This window comes from Dendrobates tinctorius, unplaced genomic scaffold (genome assembly GCF_039654945.1).
Source record: "Dendrobates tinctorius isolate UK_male_01 unplaced genomic scaffold, ASM3965494v1 ptg000048l, whole genome shotgun sequence".
Classification (NCBI taxonomy): Eukaryota; Metazoa; Chordata; class Amphibia; order Anura; family Dendrobatidae; genus Dendrobates; species Dendrobates tinctorius.
Genome location: NW_027361716.1, coordinates 1,370,001 through 1,394,105, shown reverse-complemented (window position 1 = coordinate 1,394,105; position 24,105 = coordinate 1,370,001). Strand labels below are relative to the sequence as shown.

The 24,105-nt window shown below is 43.6% G+C and overlaps 1 pseudogene; it reads right to left on the bottom strand.

Moving 5' to 3' along the window:
* Nucleotides 1–24,105, bottom strand: part of LOC141090222 (cholesteryl ester transfer protein-like) — a 73,814-nt pseudogene that overhangs the window by 42,752 nt on the left and 6,957 nt on the right.

The window sequence follows — 24,105 nt, the reverse complement described above, 5'->3', positions numbered from 1 at the left end:
TGAGGCCTGGTGTTCCGGGGCCAGATTCTGACAATCCATCACCTACTAATACTGAACGTTTTGGACGAGGACATCAAAAAGGAGCCCCTGCAGTTTTGGGTAAGAAGTGGAAAAACAGAAGACAGAATAAATAAATCCATATATATATACACTACAAACTATATATCTATCGTCTATGTATCTGTCCATCTACATGATTCTCATTGTGACATCACGGTACAATCTATGTCACAGTGATGTGATGACATCATCACATTCTACATTCCAGTGTTACAGCCCGTAGGAAATCACTGCCTCACAGACCCCCAAGGGTGAGGGAGTTCCTTTTGTTTTTCGTGATGAACGAAGCAAAAATTGATTACAAAATGGATAAAGAGAGAAGACGAGCCCAACGAGATCGGGTACGGAGAGAGAGGAGAGGATTAAATGAAGAGCAGGTATTATTATTCGCTTTAGGGCGAAAAGACATTACTCTACCGAACATGGACACTGATGCCTCTGAAATGGCGTCCAATCGACAAAATCTTGAGAAAATTAGAAAGTCCAAAAGACATGAGATCCTTACAGAGAGAAGGATTATGGAGAACCTCATGGAGTCCCACTCTGCAGCCTCCGCTGAGCTTCAGAGGGCCATACTTATCTCCTTGAAAAAAATTGGAGATCTGGCCCCTGCAATAAGGATGAGGAATAAAGAAGCCATCCTAAATAAGCGGAGAAACATCGGCGCAGATATAAAGCTGGACGAGGTTCTCCAAGAAACTTCAAGACAGGTCTCATCCAGATCTGAAAGAAAAGACATCCTGGACCTGCAAAGAGCGGCAGCCAAGAAAAGAATTCGGAACAGCAGAGACTGGGTTATCCAATGCAGGAGACAGCTGACCTATGCTACGCCCATTATTAATGGGAATGGTGCACTATGGAGTTCCCAGTCATCAGCCAAAACCATCAGTGTTTCTTTACCAGAAAGAGCAATGGATGAAGATGAACCAGGTAAGATGGAAACAGCTCAGTAGGATAAGACTGGGGGAGAGGGGGATTATACTCCTAAAATTATGTGCAGACCTCAATTATCAATGCTGACTTGTGGAAGAACTGTCCTTGCTGCCCGTAGCAGCCAGTCACATTTCAGTGTTCTATAGAATGTTAAGAACCGGAATCTGTGCTGTGAATCGTTGCTACGGGCAACAGGGACATTTTTGCAATTAGACAGTTTTGATAAATGAAACACCAAATATTTGACACTTCCTGCTGATATATAGAGTTCTGTTTAAATTTGTAATATGTGATATCTAGAGCTATATTTATTAACCCCTTCTTGACCGGGTAGTTTTTCGTTTTTTTTCCTCCCTTTTTCGAAAAAGCCATAATTTTATTTCTTCATTTGTCTTCTAATACAGCCGTATGTGAGCTTGTTTTTTTTTCAGTGGGCCGAGCTGTAGCTTCAAACGACCGCATTTATTTTGTCATTTAATTTTTTTTGCTTTTTTTTTTAAAAAAAGGAAAAAAAATTAGTTTGGTAAAATCGTGTAGAAAAAAGGGATTCCGACATGTTTGTTCTTTATTGTGTTAATTGTGTGATAAAAATGACCTCACAACAAAAAAATTTTCCATGTCAGATACAATTCTGGTAATGCCCAATATGCATAAGTTTTCTTTTTACTAAAATGGTGGAAGAAAATTAGAAATTTAATAAGAAAAAAAATGACAATTGGTTTGTGTCGCCATATTCTGAGACATTGTAACATTCTGATTTTGAAAAAAATGCAATTTTGGTATTTCCATTTTTTTTCTCATTTTAGTATTTAATGTTTGGGATAATTATTTTTATATTTTTGTATAGTGGACTTATACTAATGGAGTGATCCCCGCTGGGCGGGGCTTATTCAACTTCTCCCCCCCTCCCTGTCTTGCTCTACGCGTTTCTTCTTGTGTAGAGCAAGACAGGGAGGGGGCAGGTGAATAAGCCCCGCCCAGCGGACTGGACAGCAGCAGTTTACATACATCTGAACCAATATAAAAAAGGTATTTATGCATGAAAGGTGCGGGGTTAGGGGGAAGCAAAAGTACTAAGAGAATCCTTATGTGACACACAATTGAATGATATCATTGTATGATATCTCAAAAAAGTGGTGACAGATTCCCTTTAATGGAAAGTGTATTTCCATTATTTGTTCTCAAAGAGATTAACAAATCTTATATTATCTCAGCAGGTACAAACGTTATGATGCCCTCTGGCATAGCAGATGTGAAAGCAGAAGACCTTGGTGATGCCAGCTCCCCTATTTTACCTGAGAGAAAACTGGTTAAAATAGAAAATCCTATTGACCTTTACAGCCTTTTTAAACTCACTGATATTGGAAGAGGAAGCTACGGAAAGGTAAGAATTTATACTACTCCGTGCTCCCCAATGTATTCTTCACCAGATACACAGGATGGTATAAATATTCATTACAGGATCTTCATATGTAATGATAATTGGGATACACCAGTGATCCATTACACAGATCCCTAGAATAGATGAGAGTTTGCTCTGATCTTCTGTGACTTTTCTCCAGGTCGTCTTGGCATCAGATCCGGTCAGCAACGAACTGCTAGCCCTTAAGATCATGGAAAAGAGTTGTTGTGATGAGGAAACATTCTCTACAGAGTTAAAGGTCCTAAGTATTGGCGCCGACTGCCGCTTCATAACATCTCTGCGGGGCTTTGTAGAAACACCACAAGATTATATAATAGCCATGGAGGCAATGGCCGGAGGAGATCTATTTAGCCAAATGTTAGAATCGATGAAGTTCGATATAGAGACCACAAGGTAAATGTCTTAGGCTGAATCATAATAATCTGCTGCCCGTTCATTATGGTCCTAAAGTGTGTGTAACCACTGATCCATCCTCTACTTTCTTCTCCACAGACGCTTTGCAGCAGAAATGGTTTGCGGAATCCAGTTCCTCCATGAACACGGCGTGATACATCGGTAATCAGTTCATCTCCATAAATCTATGTTGTCACCTTACATATCTAATGTAGAAAGTTCTTTTCATGAATTATCCTCATCATCAGTGTCTGCTCCTTTTCCCCGCAGTGACCTGAAGCCTCATAACGTCCTCATTGATGGCACTGGACACATAAAAATCTGTGACTTTGGCACTTCAGCCGTGAATGTGGGCAAGGATGACATCTTGGAAGAACTTGTTGGCACGAAGGGTTACATCGCGCCTGAGGTAAGGAACATCCCTGAGTGATTAATGCCGATAATAGGATTGAGTACTAATCTGAGTATCCAGCTCATATCTCATCACAGACCGGTCCTCATAGGCTCTGTGTGTAAATCTCCTCCCCGGTATATTCAGCTCATCTCCTATCTTATGTTCCTACAGGTAATGGATAGAGAAGGCTACAATCATCTGGCAGATTCCTTTTCATTTGGTGTCATCCTGTACATGATGATTGTGGGGACGTCTCCATTCTATAACAGTGGCGATATGGACGACTACCATGAGTCTTTGGACAACGTCCTATATTTCCCACCCTGCATCTCCATCGATGAGCTTGACATCCTAGAAGGGGTAAGTAGGATTAGGTGAGGAAGAATGATGGTAGATTATAAGGAAGGATAGAGGACATGATGCTGACAGTCCATAGACATTGTGTAATAACGTATCAGTAATAATACATAATATAACGATCAATGGTCTCTCTCATCTTCCAGCTTCTCTGCAAAACTCCATCTGCTCGGTGTGCCATAACATCATTCATTAGAGAGCGCCCATTCTTCCGCTCCATAAACTGGAGCGACGTGGAGTCTGGCAGAGCCGAACCACCGTTTCATTACGAAAATGTAAGTATAGCACATAGGGACATCCATAGTGTTACCTCTGCCCAGTAGCACACATACCCACCATACACCTCATCATTATATCCCCCAGTATACAGTATATATGTGAGGCGCCAGTTCTAAGAAATGTAAATTTCTCTTCTTAAATCGGAGAAAAGCAGCGCTCACATTTAAAAATCGCTTTCTTAATAACATCCTTTAAGACATATCATCAGTAGAGAGAGAAGTATCAGGTGCGACTGTTCACAGAGTCCAGCCGATATGTTCTACAGGACATTAATAAAGGAGTATTTTTATACGGAGAGTGACGCTTTTCTTCATTTTTGGCCTGCAATTGTTTCCCCAGTTTGGTGTCTATTAAACTGGGCTCCCCTGTGGTCCACGGACCCTTTTTGAAATGTGCAACCTGCGATATTGTGATCTCCGCCCAGACTTTATGATGGTGTCAAGTCGCTTCCATTTCTTTATTTTGAATATATTTCCATTCTTACAGGAGTATTAGGCTGATATAAATCAGCCCCATTCCAGCAACATCGAGGAATGAAGCTTTAATTAATCGGATGAGACAATTACCTGGACTTTCTAATTTACCGGACTGTGACAAATACTACAGAGCTTCCACCACAAAACAGCCACGTAGATTCGAGCACCAAACATCCAGGGATGCATTCCGATCGCCATATTTGGGGTCAGGAAGGAATTTTTTTCCCCTGAGGATATTCCAACAACAAGTCCTCGGGGTTATTTTTCGCCTTCCTCTGGATCCAAATGGCAAGTAATCAAAGGCTGAAATTGAAGGACTTCTTTCAGCCAAACTTGCCATTTGGTTGACTCATTTACACTGTGGTGGTAAGGACAAGACTACTGGATGTGGACAGAGAAGGCAGCGGCTGCTCCTTCTCCACCGGATATGGCCAAAAAGAAGGCAGCGGCTGCTCCTTCTCCACCGGATATGGCCAAAAAGAAGGCAGCGGCTGCTCCTTCTCATACTTGGCCATAGGCCGGGGTCACCCTTGTGAGAAACTCGCACGAGTCTCGCGTCTCTATACCCGGCACTGCCACCGGCACTTGCACCTTAGCGCTCAGCTGCATAGAAACAAACTCCGGTCTGAGTGACAGCGGCAATTGTGACCACGGCCATATACAGACACTACCGGGTCATGGACAGAATGAAGAAGCGGCTGCTCCTTCATCTACCTGTCCATGGCCAGACAGAAGGCCATATGGTTGATCGTGGTGCTGTAAGAATCCAAGAAAACTCCATCTACACAGATCACACGTTACACATTCCTGCTCTTCTCCTCTTCGTGTGATCCAGACCTGGATGTGCAAAAACAGCACAAGTACAACCAATGGCCCAAGGAGCGGAATCATCAACATCTGCTCCTTTCTATAGAAAGTTACTGTATCTACAGACTTTCTTATTTAATCTTTGCATATTAGTAACAACTTTTATGCAAAAATAAATATATTGAACATCTATGCTGCTTCTAGAACGATTCTTCTGATAGAACTGCTGTTTGGTACTTTTACTAATATCCCGATGACCTAATGTAATTGTGGAAGGGGCTGAATATCTCTCATGAGGATTTCTGCATACAGTAAAATATTTAAGTTCTAAAAAAAAGATGAGAGAATTTAATCTACTCAAACTTTACAAGTATCCTCATATACTGCTCTCCCAGTAGCATAACTTCTGGAGAAGCAGAGGTTGAAGTCGCCCCAAGCCCCTCACTCAGACGGGCCCACCCAAAGCTTAACTTATCGGTGAGGGCAGCCAGATGATACAGAAAGACTTGATACAGAATAGCAGGGGGGAACACTAGACGAGCCCTGGGAAGAGATAAGGGGGATAGAGCGACATGATGAAGTCTGTGACTCTGAAGTACAAGGTGCTCAGTGCTCAGAGACATGGCTGAGGTGAGGAAGGCTGAACCTGACGACCACTGAGCAAAACACAGAAGTACAAGGTATTCAGTGCTCAGAGACATGGCTGAGGTAACGAAGGCTGAACCTGACCGAGCAAGACACAGAAGGTGAAACATCAAGACTGAACCAAGAAATATCTGAAGACAGATTTTTTAAAGGTTTTATGGACTGATGAGATTAGAGCGACTCTTGATGGACCAGATGGCAATGGTTGAAGATGTAATTGGTACAAACATCTATTTTGACACCAGCAAGGTGAAGGTGGGGAATAGCTATGGGTTGGGATTATTAATGATGAGCTTGATGGACCTTTTCAGGTGGCAGAACTTAAAATCAAGTCCCAGACCTATTACCAGGGTTTAGGAGACTCTTCCTTCATACAGTGTTACAGGAAAAGATCTGTATATTTCAAGAAAATTATGATTGTTCTGCAGGACAATGCTCCATTGCAGCATCAATGTCTCCACTGCTCGGCTCCCAGTAAAGATGAAAGAATAATGATACAACCCCTTCCTCACCGGACCTAAACCATTATGAGTAATTGTGGGCCCTTCTTAAATGGGAGATTTACGGTGAAGAAAAACAGACACATTTCTGTACAGTATAACACACAAAAATGAACTGTAAACTTTAATTCAAAAAAGGGGTCCAGTTCTGAGAAAAGATCCATGATAAAATTATTTTTAATAGTGAAGGGCGAGCACTAAAATGCTCGTTGTTTGGGTCGAGCAAATTGTAATACTCGGGTACTCGGACAGATAACGAGCCAAATGTAAGTCTATGGGAGACCGGAACATTTTTACCGCAATCCCCCCCGGGGGTCCTTTTAACCCCTTACCTACAATTGACGTAATATTCTGTCCATGTGACCCTGGACCTAATTACCATGGACGGAATATTACGTCACTGCGATTAGTGGGCCCACATGGTGCGCGCCGTTGATCGCGGCCAGGTGTCAGCTAATTATCATAGCTGACACCCGGCACAATGTGTCAGGGGCGGTCACGGACCGCCCCCGACACATTAACCCCTTGTACACCGCAATCAAACACGATCGCGGTGTACCGGGGGTTAAAGGGAAGCATCGGCAGGGAGGGGGCTCCCTCCGTGCTTCCCTGAGCCCCCCACGGCAGCGCAATGTGCAGCGCTGCTGCGGGGGGCTCCTTTCCTGCAAGTACCCGGATCCAATATGGCGGCGGGGACCTCCGGGGGCCTGCAGGAAGCTGGCTTCCTCAGTGCCTGCAAAGCGCAGGCATGAGGAAGCCTGTGCAGTGCCTGTGACAGATCGCTGATCTGTCACAGTGATCTGTGATGTGACAGATCAGCGATCTGTCACAGGACAGTTATGTCCCCACTGGGACATTGTAGTAAAGTAAAAAAAAAAAAAAACTGTAAAAATAATTTTAAAAAAATCGCTAAATAAATTAAATTAAAAAAAAAAAAAATATTCCCCAATAAATTCATTTTTTGGAAATAAAAAAACAAACAAACAATAAAAGTACACATATTTGGTATCGCCGCGTCCGTAACGACCCGCCCTATAAATCTGTCCCATTAGTTAACCCCTTAAGCGAACCCCTTAAAAAATAAAAGTAAAAAACGAAGCAAAAAATAATGATTTATTATCATACTGCCGAACAAATAACGCACGATCAAAAAGACGCATATAAATATCCATGGTACCGCTGAAAACGTCATCTTGTCCCGCAAAAAAACGAGCCGCCACACAGCATCATCAGCGAAAAAATAAAAAAAGTTATAGCTCGCAGAATAAAGTGATGCAAAAATAATTATTTTTTATATAAAATTGTTTTCATTGCATAAAAGCGGCAAAACATAAAAAAACGACCTAAATGAGGTATCGCTGTAACCGTACTGACCCGAAGAATAAAACCGCCTTATAAACCGCCTTTACCCGGAACGGCGTAAACGCACCACCCAAAAGAAATTCATGAAACGCTGGTTTTTGTAAATTCTGCGTCCCAAAAAACGAAATAAAAAGCGATCAAAAAATGTCACATGCCCGAACATGATACCAATAAAAGCGTCAACTCGTCCCGCAAAAAATACGACCTCACATGACTCGGTGGGTCAAAATATGGAAAAATTATAGCTCTCAATATGTGGTGATGCAAAAACTATTTTTACAATAAAAAGCGTCTTTAAGCGGGCGACAGCTGCCAAACATAAAAACCGCCATAAATAGTAAATCAAACCCCCCGTTATCACCCCCTTAGTTAGGGAAAAATAATAAAATTAAAAAAAAGTATTTATTTCCATTTTTCCATTAGGGTTAGGGCTAGGGTTAGAGCTAGGATTAGGGTTAGGGTTAGGGCTAGGGTTAGGGTTGGAGTTAGAATTGGGGGTTTCCACTATTTGCGCACATCAGGTGCTCTCCAAACGCAACATGGCGTCTGATCTCAATTCCAGCCAATTCTGCGTTGAAAAAGTCAAATAGTGCTCCTTCCCTTCCAAGCTCTGCCATGCACCCAAACAGTGTTTTACCCCCTCATATGGGGTATCAGCCTACTCAGGACAATTTGCAAAACAACTTTTGGGGTCCTATTTCTCCTGTTGCCCTTAGGAAAATAAAAATTTGGGGGCAAAAATATCATTTTTGTGGAAAAAAAATATTTTTTTATTTTCACGCCTGGGCGTTATAAATAGTCCATGAGCCAAGAGCCAATTTTGACGATATCGGTACCACCCGGAGTGACTAATTCTCTTTGGTGTTTTTAGGTAGATGCATGTCTGTAGTTTATGTTTTGATATGATAGCCCTTGCACATCAGTAGCTTAACCCCTTCAGGCCTATTTGTACCCAAATGCCTAGGCCATTTTTTGTAAATCTGACCTGTCACTTCATGCGGTAATAACTTTGGGACGCTATCACCTACCCACGCCATTCTGAGATTGTTTTCTCGTGACATATTGTACTTCATGGTAGTGCTAATTGTGAGTCAATAGATCTTACCTTTCTGCATAAAAAATTACAAAATACATGAAAATTTGGGAAAAATTTGCTATTTTTGAACTTTGAAATTCTCTACTTTTTACAAAAATGCTGATACCCCCCATAACAGTTTTTAGTTTACATTCTCCACATGTTTACTTCACATTGGCATCATTTTGGAAATGAAATTTTATATTTTTCGGATGTGATAAGGCTCATAGTTTTATACGCAATTTTTAAAGTTTACGACTAAATTTCCAAAACCCATTTTTCCAAGGACCAAGTCAGTTCGGACGTCACTTTATGGGTCTTGTATAACAGAACCCACCCATACATTACCCCATTTTGCAAACTACACCCCTCAAGGTGTCCAAAACGGATTTTCAAAACTTTGTTAACCCCTTAGGTGTTGCACAGGAATTCAAGCAAAATGACAGTGAAATATCAAATTTCAATTTTTTGGCAGATATTCCATTGTAATCCAATTTTACCTGCAACCCAGCAAGGGTTAACAGCAAACCCAAACCCAAAATTGGTTACCCCAATTCCGCAGTTTATAGAAACACCCCACATGTATACGTAAACTAAATTATGGGCGCGCAAGAGGGCTCAGCACAGAAGGAGTGCTAGGCGGTTTTTGGGATAATAGATTACACTGGAAGAAATCCAGTGGGCCATGTCGTATTGGAGAGACCCTGAGGTACCCCCAGAGTGGAAACCCCCAAAAGGTTACCGCATTTTGGAAACTACACCCCCTAAGAAATGTTTTAGGGGTATAGTAGCCACTTTGACCCAACAAGCGCTCCATTGGAGTTTCATGCACTTGGTTGAGGAAATTGAAAAGTACGTTTTTTTTTACCGGAAAAATTCGCTTTAGTCCCACATTTTTCATTTTGAAAAGGGGGACCAGGAAAAAGTACACCCCACTTTTTATTCCCCATTGTCTCCCGAACACGGCAATACCACAAGTGTTGTCTAAAACCACAGTATTGGCGCATATGGGAGGGGGAGGGGGGGGTGTAGTGTAGTGTTTTGGTTTTTTTTAACTTTCTTTTACACTTTTTGCCTGCCTGCCCAGACTTGCTGGGACTTGTGGTACCACAAGTTCCAGCGAGTGCAGGCAGGTCCGGCCAGCCTGCACAGTGCAGCGATCGTCCCTGTATGAGACCCTGTGCTGACAGGATCTCATACAGGCAGAGGCGACACTGTGTCGGCCCTGCTACATCGCTGCTATGGCTAGAACGATGTTCTAGCCAATCGCAGCACAGGGGGAGGAGATCAGACACTGACATCCTCCCCCTGGCCTGTGGAGTGACTGGTAAATGCACCAATCGCTCCACAGGCACGAACCCCTGCAGCGAATCACGCCATGTTTTACAAGGCATGCTTCGATTCGCTGGGCTATATAGCCCAGCAAATCACAATGATTCTAGCTGCAAGGGGTCGGCGCGATGGCCACACACGGCGAGGGGACAAGCCCTGCTGCCGGTAAGTGCGGCCATCTACCCCCGATCCCCGCGCGATTAGCGGCGGGGACGCTAAAGGGGTTGTGCCGTACTAGTACTGCTCTTGTCCTTTGGTCCAGGACGAGAGAGCAGTACTCGTACGGCGCTCGGTGCCAAGGGTTTTGATGCTTTTCTTTGTGTTTGCAGGTGTTTACTGACATATCTAATGGCATGATGGAAGTACCAGCGAGGAAGAAATCACGGATCGACTGTATCATACACTGCTCTAATGATGACAGTGATGATCTGGCGTCCCTACAGGATTTGGACTCCTGGAAAACATTGCTTAGGGCTGCAGAGATCAGACAGCATGAATCCGTCCTGGAAGCAGCTAAGAGCCTTGAAGAACGAGAAATACCACACATACAATATCACCGTAAATGTCGTAGTCTCTTTACAATGAAGAAGTCACTGGATTCTATCCTTGCCAAGGGTGTCAATGTTGAAACCGCAAGCGAAATCCCCAGGAGGAGGCTACCGAGGGGTACCCCCAGTGATAGCAGGGTGTATGCCAAAGTATGTATGTTCTGCGAGAAGTCAAGCAAGTATCTCAAAGGAGAAAAAACAAGGGAGCCAATCGTCCAGTGTGTTGAGCTACGAGCAGATGAGACGATCCGCAGAGCAGCGATAAGGAAAGGCACACAGAGAATCCTTGGTTTACTTAGCAGAGACCTTGTTGCTTCAGAGGGGAACTACCACAAGTCGTGCTACAAACTATTCACAAAAGATGATTCCCAAGTGGCCTGTAGGTCTCGTGCAGCAGAAAATCAGGAAGAAAGCAAGGAAGTACGCTACGGAGAGGCAGAGAGAGAAGCCCTTGAGGAACTCTTCTTGTATATAAGGACTGAATTGTTCCCAAACCCAGAAGTACTGCCTATGATAAACCTCACATCTAGGCTTCAGAGATGCATGATGTCCCGTGGTATCATCAAACTGAAACCATCGACAAAGAAACATGTTCGCCGAAAACTTGAAACAGAGTTTGGTGAATCACTCCGCTTTCTCTCCGATGAGAAAGGTAAGCTTCTAGTCTATCCATATAGCCTATCAATGGACGACCTTGCCCGGCAAGCACACAGCATGACAAAAGATCTGCAAGAAGCAAGAGCCGCTAAAGGGGGTTTTACACTAACTCTGGAGATGTCGTAACTAGTGTTGAGCATTCCGATACCGCAAGTATCGGGTATCGGCCGATACTTGCTGTATCGGAATTCCGATACCGACTTCCGATATTTTTTCAATATCGGAATTCGGCATCGGAATCGGAAGTTCAGTTGATTGACAGCCTGACGTCATCATGATGCGCGGTGTGTGCGCATCATGATGCGCCGTCATTTCGGGCCTTCCGGGGGTCTCTGCCGGCCTGCCGGGGGGCTGTGCCGGCCTGCCGGGGGGCTGTGTGGACTGCCCGGGGTCTGTACCGGCCTGCCGGGGGGCTGTGCCGGCCTGCCGGTGGTCTGTGCACCCTGAGGGGTCTGTACCGGCCTGCCGGGGGGCTGTGCCGGCCTGCCGGTGGTCTGTGCACCCTGTGGGGGTCTGTACCGGCCTGCCGGGGGGCTGTGCCGGCCTGCCGGTGGTCTGTGCACCCTGTGGGGGTCTGTACCGGCCTGCCGGGGGGCTGTGCTGATGTCCGGGGGTCTGTGCAAGCATCGTCCGATGGGACTACAAGTCCCATCTGGCGATGCCTGCTACCATGACAGTGATTGACATATTAGCCAATGATGGGACAGTAGTAGTCCCATCATCCGGCTAATGTGTTAAATGTTAAAAAAAAAAATACTACATACATACTACATGCTACATACATACTACATGCTACATACATACTACATATATACTACATACATACTACATACATGCTACATACATGCTACATACATGCTGCATGCTACATACATACTACATACATACTACATACATACTACATACATACTACATGCATGCTACATGCATGCTACATACATACATGCATGCTACATACATACTACATGCATGCTACATACATACTACATGCATGCTACATACATACTACATACATACCACATACATACTACATACATACTACATACTACATATATACTACATGCATGCTACATACATACTACATGCTACATACATACCACATACATGCTACATACATACTACATATATACTACATACATACTACATACATACTACATGCATACTACATGCATACTACATACATACTACATGCATGCTACATGCTAGTATGCATGTTGTATGTATGTAGCATGTAATTTTTTTTTTTTTTTTACATTCAACACATTAGCCGGATGATAGGACTATTACTGTCCCATCATTGGCTAATGTGTCAATCACTGTCATGGTAGCAGGCATCGCCCGATGGGACTTGTAGTCCCATCGGACGATGCCTGCACAGACCCCCGAAGCCTGCACAGACCACCGGCAGGCCGGCACAGCCCCCCGGCAGGCCGGCACAGCCCCCCGGAGCCTGCACAGACCACCGGCAGGCCGGCACAGCCCCCCGGCAGGCCGGCACAGCCCACCGGAGCCTGCACAGACCACCGGCAGGCCGGCACAGCCCCCCGGCAGGCCGGCACAGACCACCGGAGCCTGCACAGACCCCCTGGCAGGCCGGCACAGCCCCCCGAAAGGCCCGTACAGACCCCAGAGAGGCTGTACAAGGGCAGGAAAGGGTTTTTCTTATTCCGATACCGGAAGTCCCATAGACTTGAATGGGACTTCCGGTATCGGAATCGGCGTTACCGATACTTTTTTTAAAGATCGGCCGATACCATCCGATACGATACTTTGAAGTATCGGACGGTATCGCTCAACTCTAGTCGTAACCAAAGCAGCAATGCAGCTGAGGAATGAGATCAAGAAGCAAGATGTGAGTCAGCTATGGCCTCCCGATACAGATCAGAATGTCGTTCCTGCATTAGTCACTCAATTCCTGCAAACCCTGCTTACAGGAGATTGTGAGTGCCAAACTCCCTCTGAAAGAGCTCAACGTCTTGCCACATCCTTCGGCAGTGACTTGGTTTTTGCTGTTACCAATGGAAAGACAAAGCCACCCAAGCACGTACTGCTGTCCTTTGCAATTAAGTCTTTCACCGGCAATACAGAACTGGTTCGAACTCTGAATCGTCTTGGCCACTGTGTGTCATATTCAATGGCTGAGGAGATCGATACAGCCCTTTGTATCCAGAAGTTGGAATGTTCAACGGATGACATCCCAATGCCAGCAAATATCTACCCTGGTGTGTTCACAACCTTGGCCTGGGATAACATTGACAGACTTGAGGAGACACTAAGTGGAGCAGGTACATCTCATAGAGTCAATGGCATCGCTGTTCAGTCCAATGTTGCATGCTCTGTGACAAAAGTCCTGCCAGATGTAACCAAGTCGAAGAAAAGAAGCATAATTCCGACAGAATTAATGCTATCAATATACAATGTTGGGCGGCGGGGAGGGCCACCCAGGATTGAGACTGCGAATGTTAACACTACCGAGGAGGTCCAGGATTCAAAAACCAAGAACCATATCTGGCTTCTGGCTAGAATGTCAGACCATGAGGATCAGACCATTAGCAGTTGGACTGGGTTCAACATCCAAATCCGCAGCGACATTGTAGTGGCCCAGGACACTGTAAGCTACCTGCCCACTATCAATGCTCCTGCAACAGCCATGTCCACTGTGAATGAAGTCTTGGAGCAAACACATGCCATCATGCAGACCCTGAAGCTTAACAGAATTGTGTGCATGTTTGATCAAGCACTCTATGCCAAAGCTGCCGAGGTTATCTGGAAACAGGAGAAGTTCAAGAACATTATAATTAGAATGGGTGTCTTCCACACAATCTGTAATCTCCTCTCCATCATAGGTAAGAGATTTCAGGATGCAGGCCTTAGAGATCTGTGTGTTGAATCCGGTGTCATCGCTGAAGGATCAGTGTCTGGAGTGATGGACGGCCGGAGGTACAACAGAGCAGTGAGACTACACAAGCTGGTCTATGAAGCACTTATGAGGCTTGCATGGAAAAACTTCCTTCCATGGCTAGAAGAAAACCATGCAAGGGACCTTCACCATCTGGATGAAACACTGAAGAACATCACAAACTTTCGCATCAGTGTGTCGCAGGGATCCTTCGAAAAGTTCTTGGATAATGAATCTTGCACACTTATCCTGAAGCTCTTTCAAGTTTATCTTGAGACCTTCAGAAATGAACAACTCTCAGCATTCTGGATGTCATACTTGGACATGGTCGAGACCATGCTGGCCCTGGTTCGAGCTTCAAGAGAAGGCAACTGGATGCTTCACCTAGGAGCAATCCGACAGATGATACCATGGTGTTTTGCCTATGACAAGGTCAACTATGCCCGATACCTAACCTATTACTATGCTACGATGTCTCGGCTGCCCATAGACCACCCAGAGGTCCATGAATACTTCATGAAAGGTGGCTTTTCGGTCCAGATCGGTAGCAAGAATCCTTTTGGACGGATTCCTGTCGACCAGACCATCGAAGAAACAATCAACAAAGACACCCAGACACCAGGGGGCACAAAAGGCTTCAGCCTCAAAGTTGGAGCTGTCGCCAGATTCTACCTGACATCGGAGTACCGCAGCATGTACTTGAGGCAGCTGAGGGCCCTAGTAGGCCAACAATATACTGAATTCAGTCATTCAGACCTACAGGTGTCCAGGATTAGAAGAGATGAAGCCGATGTCCGATCTTTTGTTGAACTGCTGGAGACTGGTTGGTTGAACCCCTTCAACAAAGAGCATAATGGTGAACTTATCAGTTTATCAACAGCGTCTGCAGCACCACCAGATGTAGCCAAAGACCTTCTAGGGGCATACAGTATAGGAGAGGATGCATATCACACATTCAAGGATGAGCGTTTGGGTACCGATACGCCAACTACAATGTTTCATGACAAGATGACGAAGAACAATCTTAAAACGTTCTCTAACATCAGAATGAAGACACACAGACAAGGCCTTGGCAAGGAGGTAATTTTGAAGGCTGACAGGAACCTATTTGGCCAGATGATACTTGTAGCTGAGAACAGAAAGCTACAAATGAGTGATGTCTTGACTCATCCCCTGGGGCCATTGCCATGGGCACTTGCCAACGGTGATGGGTCTATCCGCAAGACCAACAAGGCTGCCCTAGCAAGGGAGTTGGAGAGGAATGCTCCTCCTGCAGAGGTGATCCCTGAGCCCTCTGCAACCATCATTGATGGGATGAGCCTGGTTCAGAAACTGAAGGGAAACAATGCAACATTTGCCCAGCTAGCAGGCACAGCAATGAGTCGCGCTATCCATGAGGGTGCTAAGAGCAAGCGCATTGATATTGTCTTTGACGTCTACAAGGAGACATCCATCAAAGATACAGAAAGAGTCAACAGATATGAAGGCACAGGGATCCATTTCAAGAACATTCAACATGGGCACAACATCCAGCAGTGGAGAAAGCTACTAAGTAATTCCTCCAACAAGGCAAGTCTCATAAAGTTTCTGGTAGAAGAATGGAAGGCGAAACACCACAAGGAGAAGCTTGAGGAGAAGGAGATGTATGTCACATGTGAGCAGCTCTGCTTTAAGATCACCAAAGAACAGTGGGAAGAGGCTGCTGACCTTAAGTCAAGTCAAGAAGAAGCAGACACACGCCTCCTTCTCCATGCTCTTCATGCAGCAGAATCTGGTTACAAGTCTGTCATCATCACTTCAGAGGATACTGATGTCATGGTCCTGTGTCTGGGCATGTGCCACAAAATCCCATCCCACCTGTTCCAGAAATGCGGTACACAGAACCGGACAAGATTCCTGGATATCACCACTCTGAGCAGAACATTGGGAGGCAGCGTGTGTGATTCATTGATTGGTATGCATGCATTTACAGGCTGTGACACAGTCAGTGCATTCGCTGGCCGTGGGAAGATGACGACATTCAAGCAGTTGAAGATGAACAAGACATACCAGGATGCCTTTTAGGAAGTTGGTCGTTCATGGGAAGTGTCTCCAGAACTCTTTGAGAAGTTACAGGAAATCACCTGCCACATGTACCTGCCAACTACCCAAACAACTGAGGTAAACAGGCTCCGGTATCAGCTGTTCTGTGCCAGACGTGGAGTGGTAGAGTCAAGTCAACTCCCTCATTGCCAAAACTGCCTTTTCATGCATGCACTGCATGCAAACTACCAGGCTGCGATCTGGAGGAGAAGTCTGCAGAGCCAGCCATTTGTTGCAAACCCAACAGACTGCGGTTGGATGATAGATAATGACGGAAAGCTTGTTGTCAACTGGATGCGAGGGGCACCAGCACCAGAAGCTATTATCCAGCTACTGTCCTGCAAGTGTGTGCGGTCATGCGAACTTCCTCAGTGTACTTGCCTCAGCAATGGCCTGAAGTGCACAGACATGTGCAGGTTACAGATATGCCAGAACAAGGGTATTGAAGACGAGCCAGTAGAACAACAGTATATAATTATACATACACACACAATATATATATATATATATATATATATATATATATATACACACACACACCTACACACACACACATTAGTATGGACAAGCCCATGACATGTTCAGTGTATATTTACATAACTTGGATTAAATTTTGTTACAAATACTACATGCATTGTATTGACATTTTGGCATTTCCCCTAAATCGACCTTTAATCACTATTTTTTGGAAATATAGGTAGGATCTATTCAAAAGGTGAAAAATACCATTAACCCCTTCGCGCTGGCCGCCGTAGCGGTACGGCGAATCGTACCCGGATCATATGCTGGGCGATCGCCGCGGGTCGGGAGCCGGTTCCCGGTCCAAAGTGGTTACTGTACCTCCTAAAACATTCCTTAGGGGGTGTAGTTTCAAAAATGGGGTCACTTTTTTGGGGTTTCCACTGTGCGGGACCTCAGTGTGTCTCCAAATGTGACATGGCCCCATAGATTTCTTACAGTGAATTTTGCCACAGCTTCGCTTACGAAGCCTGCCGTGCGCCAATACTGTGGTTTTAGACAACACTTGTGGTATTAACGTGTTCGGGAGACAATGGGGAATAAAAAGTGGGGTGTACTTTTTCCTGGTCCCCCTTTTCAAAATGAAAAATGTGGGCCTAAAGCGACATTTTTCGGTAAAAAACGTACTTTTCAATTTCCTCAACCAAGTGCATGAAACTCCAATGGAGCGCTTGTTGGGTCAAAGTGGTTACTATACCCCCTAAAACATTCCTTAGGGGTGTAGTTTCCAAAATGCGGTAACCTTTTGGGGGTTTCCACTCTGGGGGTACCTCAGGGTCTCTCCAATACGACATGGCCCACTGGATTTCTTCCAGTGTAATCTATTATCCCAAAAACCGCCTAGCTCTCCTTCTGTGCTGAGCCCTCTTGCGCGCCCATAATTTAGTTTACGTGTACATGTGGGGTGTTTCTATAAACTGCGGAATTGGCGTAACCAATTTTGGGTTTGGGTTTGCTGTTAACCCTTGCTGGGTTGCAGGTAAAATTGGATTACAATGGAATATCTGCCAAAAAATTGAAATTTTGATATTTCACTGTCATTTTGCTTGAATTCCTGTGCAACACCTAAGGGGTTAACAAAGTTTTGAAAATCCGTTTTGGACACCTTGAGGGGTGTAGTTTGCAAAATGGGGTAATGTATGGGTGGGTTCTGTTATACAAGACCCATAAAGTGACGTCCGAACTGACTTGGTCCTTGGAAAAAATGGGTTTTGGAAATTTAGTCGTAAACTTTAAAAATTGCGTATAAAACTATGAGCCTTATCACATCCGAAAAATATAAAATTTCATTTCCAAAATGATGCCAATGTGAAGTAGACATGTGGAGAATGTAAACTAATAACTGTTATGGGGGGTATCAGCATTTTTGTAAAAAGTAGAGAATTTCAAAGTTCAAAAATAGCGAATTTTTCCCAAATTTTCGTGTATTTTGTATATTTTTTATGCAGAAAGGTAAAATCTATTAACTCACAATTAGCACTACCATGAAGTACAATATGTCACGAGAAAACAATCTCAGAATGGCGTGGGTAGGTGATAGCGTCCCAAAGTTATTACCGCATGAAGTGACAGGTCAGATTTACAAAAAATGGCCTAGGCATTTGGGTACAAATAGGCCTGAAGGGGTTAAGCTACTGATGTGCAAGGGCTATCATATCAAAACATAAACTACAGACATGCATCTACCTAAAAACACCAAAGAGAATTAGTCACTCCGGGTAGTATCGATATCTGGCCCGGCTCATGGACTAAAACTTCTGTGAAGCACTTGGCGGTTCAAAGTTCTCACCACACATCTAGATAAGTTCCTTGGGGGGTCTAGTTTCCAAAATGGTGTCATTTGTGGGGGGTTTCCACTGTTTTGGTACATCAGGGGCTTTCCAAACGCGACATGGTGTCCGATCTCAATTCCAGCCAAAAAAGTCAAATGGTGCTGCTTCCCTTCCGAGCTCTGCCATGCGCCCAAATAGTCATTTACACCCACATATGGGGTATCAGCGTACTCAGGACAAATTGCACAATAACTTTTAGGGTCCTGTTACCCTTGGGAAAATAAAAATTGGGGGTGAAAAGATCATTTTGTGGAAAAAAATATGATTTTTTAATTGTACCGCTGTACATTATAAACTTCTGTGAAGCCCTTGTGGGTTCAAAGTTCTCACCACATATCTAGATAAGTTCCTTGGGGGGTCTAGTTTCAAAAATGGGGTCACTTGTGGAGGGTTTCCACTGTTTTGGTACATCAGGGGCTCTTCAAACGCGACATAGCGTCCGATCAGAATTCCAGCCAATTTTGCATTGTAAAAGTCAAACGGCGCTCCTTCTCTTCTGAGCTCTTCCATGCGCCGAAACAGTGGTCCCCCCCCACATATCAGGTATCAGCGTGCTCAGGACAAATTGCACAATAATTTTTGCAGTCCAATTTCTCCTGTTACACTTGGTAAAATAAAAAAAATTGAACCTGAAGTACTTTTTTTGTGAAAAAAAGTTAAATGTTAATTTTTTTAAATATTCAAAAAATTCCTGTGAAGCACCTGTAGGGTTAATAAACTCCTTGAATGTGGTTTTGAGCACCTTAAGGGGTGCAGTTTTTAGAATGGTGTCACTTTTGGGTATTTTCTGTCATATAGACCCTTCAAAGTGACTTCAAATGTGATGTGGTCCGTAAAAATAAAATGGTGTTGCAAAAATGAGAGATCGCTGGTCAACTTTTAACCCTTATATCTTACTAACAAATAAAAATTTGGTTCCAAAATTGTGCTGATGTAAAGTAAACATGTGGGAAATGTTGCTTATCAAGTTTTTTGTGTGCCGTATCTCTGTGATTTAAGGGCATAAAAATTCAAAGTTGGAAAATTGCGGAATTTTCAAAATTTTCGCCAAATTTCCATTTTTTTCACAAATAAACGCAAGTTATATGAATGAAATTTTACCACTAACATGAAGTACAATATGTCACGAGAAAACAATGTCAGAATCACCGGGATCCATCAAAGCGTTCCAGAGTTATGACCTCATAAAGGGACAGTGGTCAGAATTGTAAAAATTGGCCCGGGAGTTAACGTGCAAACCACCCTTGGTAGTGAAGGGGTTAAGGTCTAAAAACTTCAAAAAATGATGAAAACACTGCTCAAATGACACGGGGACATCATGGGGATCGCCCCTGGAAGCATTCCTGACTCCTAGTTCACAGCTTTAAACAATGTTTTCAGAGTTTCATGACATTTTTACCGATGCACCAAAAAACATACCAAAACGGACTTTGCTGGGAAATATGTTAGGGTACATCCTTTCCAGGTTAATGACTTGTATATAATGCAAAATAAATAACCACGGACCAAAATGTTCCTCCCCCACTTGGGCTATGCTCAGAAGCAGCGTTTTTGAAGCTTTTTTCAACTTTAACATTGCTTTCAACCAAAACAAATGCATTCACTGGGAAATGTCATTGTAACATTTACCAACCCCAGCTGGTCCTTTTGTGTGTGACACATAAGCAGACCCATCTTGTTTCATTTATGAAGGAGGGATTCTTAAAGTCACAGAGCCTATTTTTACAGGGGCATCAGGCAGCATTAAGCTGCTTAAAGGGCCATTATTAAACAGTGGGTCTCCTAAACTGTTATAGCCTTCTAGCTATTGAACCCGTTCTATGCCCGGGTGGTGAGCATTTTTATTAGTATATGGTCTCCCATCCTGGTATGTGCTGCCCCCCTCCTATCCTGGTATGCATGGCACCCCCTCATCCCTATAATGGTATGTATGGCCCCCACATCCCTATAATGGTATGCATGGCCTCCTCATCCCTATTCTGGTATGTATGGTCCCCTCACCCCCCCAAACCTGGTATGCATGGCACCCCATTCCTCATCCTCGTATGCATGGTTCCCTCACCCCGAATTCTGGTATGCATGGTCCCCTCATCCCCCAATCCTGGTATGCATGGTCCCCTAACCCCCAATCCTGATATGCATGGTCCCCTCAGCCCCCAATCCTGATATGCATGGTCCCCTCACCCCCCAATCCTGGCACGCATGGTCCCCTCACCCCTTATCCTGGTATGTATGCTATCTCTCACCCCCTTATCCTGATATGTAAGGTCCCCCTCACCCCTACTAAACTGCACACATACAAAAAAATATATTTATACTCACCTTTCTTCCCTGTGCACCAGAACTGTCCTGTTCTGCCGCAGGCCGGGGGAGGAGTACAGCGCTGGAGTACACGCATGCCCATACCGCGCTGTCCGGCGCCATATTGCTGAAGACACACTGCAAATGTGTCTTCAGTAAAATGGCGCCAAATAGCGCTATGTGCATGTGCGATTACGACACCAAACTCCTACCCGGTCTTCAGCGAGAAGAGAAGCACCACGGCATCACTCCTCCTGGTCAGGTAAGTATGTAAGTATGGCACCGGAGATTGTGGTATGCATTCAGTGTCTACGCGTACCACGATCTCCGGCGCCAGGCTCGGACTGGCCCATAGGGTAACAGGGGAATTCCCCGGTGGGCCCCTGTGCAGATCTGGGCCCCCAATCCCATTGTGTGGGCAGAACTTCGCATAATTCACAGAAAAAAGCAGCATCTCATCATTCATTAACCAAACTAGCCAGTTTATTATTATATACTGCTATAGGTAAATTTGTGAGCAAGGGTAGTGTAATATTTGTGTGCAGGTAACAAGGGGGGCCCCAAAGTCAATTTTACTGGTGGGCCCTTGGCACCCCAGTCCGACACTGCATACAGATGATCGTTGTCGAACTTCAAATGGGCCTGGACATGTGCTGAGTGAGCAGGTGGACTTTGAGTGTCCTGCAGGATTTTAATCCATGACGGCGTAGTGTGTTACTAATGGTAAAGTTTGAAACTGTAGTCCCAGCTCTCTTCAGGTCATTGGTCAGGTCCTCCCGTGTAGTTCTGAACTGATTCCTTTCCTTTCTCAGAATCATCCTTATTCCCACGTTGTGAGATCTTGAATGGAGCCCCAGACTGAGGAAGATTGACAGTGATCTTGTGTTTCTTCCATTTTCTAATAATTGCTCCAACAACTGTTCCCTTCTCCACCAAGCCCCTTGCCTATTGTCTTGTAATCCATCACAGCCTTATGCAGGTCTACAATTTTGTCCCTGGTGTCCTGAGACAGCTCTTTGGTCTTGGCCATGGTGGAGTGGTTGGAGTGTGATTGAGTGCGTGGACAGGTGACATTTATACAGGTAACTAGTACAAACAGGTGCAATTAATACAAGTAATGAGTGCAGAGTAGGAGGCTTCCTAAAGAAAAACTAACAGGTCTGTGAGAACCAGAACTCTTGCTTGTTAGTAAGTGATGAAATACTTTTTTCAAAATGCAAATTAATTATGTAAAAATCATACAATGTGATTTTCTGGATTTTATTTTTAGATTCTGTCTCTCACAGGTGAAGCGTAGGTGGGAAAACTTGCAAAATCGGTAGTGTATCAAATATTTATTTTCCCCACTGTATATAAATAGTATATATCAAAAAGATTAATTTAGACTAAAAACATTTACATAGTGATATTTACTTACTGAGTTTAGTGTTCACTTGTAAATCAATGGAGGAAAAGATTTCAAAGTCAATAGAATGGTCAACCTGAACACTAAAAATTAAATATAAGACGAAACATTACTAACATTTATATTTTGAAAATAATGCCAAATAAAATATATTATATTACATCTTAATGCGCTGACGTTTTTGATCATAATCTCCACAGCGTCATCCTCCTTCAGATCCACTTCACTGCTTTCTATCGATAGATTACTGATCTGAATACTGAAGCAGAGGCACCTTAGTCAGTATCCGTATTATTAACCCTAAATGAGCGGCTACATCGGTCAGCAGGCTATGTCGCCCCGTTGCAAAAACAGCAAATTTGTGCAAAGGTACATTCTTCTAATAGCCAAAATAACGTGTGGTTTGTCCAATAGGAGCAATCAAATATACGGCGCATTGTTAGGAGTATAGTGCATTCATGAAGAGAGCGCTCCTCACACCTACTCACTGGCTACTCTTGATGCAGAGAAGCCAGGAGTCCGTCACCGCAGAGTGGGGGTGAGCGCACCCCATCATTAATATATCAGGCTTATAACTACGAGGTCAGACCTATCTCCATGTATAAGGCAGGTCTGCTATATTGCAAGCACTAGGAATTGTGATTTGCTAGTGGTGGACTTTTGTGACTATAAATCTTTATGGACTGTGTACTATATTTACTATTATTTTTTATTATTATTATCATTATTATCGTGATTATTATTATGGCTATTTGTATTATTATTATTGTTATTATTATTATTATTATTGTTGTCATTATTATTATTCAGGCCCCTGGGCAACTTAGTCGCAGTCTTCATTGTCGATTTTTGCACCTCACTTTCATAGGTCTAAAACTCTTTTTTGTTTGGGTCGATGTGAGCAGAATTTTTATTACTACCATATTTTGAGGTCCATATGACTTTTTTTTATCTTTTTTTTTTTTTTTTCGGGGGGGTTAACTAGCCAGAAATCCAAAAATCAATGACTCTACCATTTCAGATAGATACTTACTAACTAAATAGTATGAAGTGGTTATTCGGGCGGATGCTCCGATTCAAAATATGTTATTTTTTCTTAAATTTAATTTATGATCTGGAAAAAGGAGGGTAGATCTTAACCTGCCGTATATATATACATATAGCCTAAGAAGGTCCTACAAGTTCATGGGAGTATAAATAAATCATATAGCCAAAAAGGATACTGACTTGAATAAAAAGATACATTTTATTAACATATAATTCAGACAAAAACCATAAAAACACAATTAAAAAGGGAATCTACTGCAAAGTCATGTCACTGGTAAATGTAAATTAATAAACTGTATTATTTTATGAAGTGATCATTGGATGGTGTTTAGAACACTAATTAGAGTATGAATCTATATGAAGAAATTGTGCTCAATTTTCACAATTTTATTTTTACATGTATATTAAAGAAAGTCCGTATAAATCAACAGTCCACAATGTCTCTAGTGGAGTCAGTTAAAATGGAGGCATATGGGAATATAACAGCAGCCACAGAGGAATAAATATAAAGTGCATTAAATTCAACCTTTAAAGAAGGGAGGCACCTTCAGGTATTCAAGAGTGGAGGACCACCATAAACATTTCAGATCATGAATAAATACTTCATATTTACCAGGACTTGAACCCCCTAACGCGTTTCGCTTTCTGCTTCTTCAGAGAAGCTTCTCGGTGTCCCTTAGTGTATTGTACCCGTTTCATAAACTTCAACAATTCTGTCATTACTTTGTTAAACCATATGTGACTTTCCCCAGAAATCCGACAGCTTTTTCTCCCGTGAT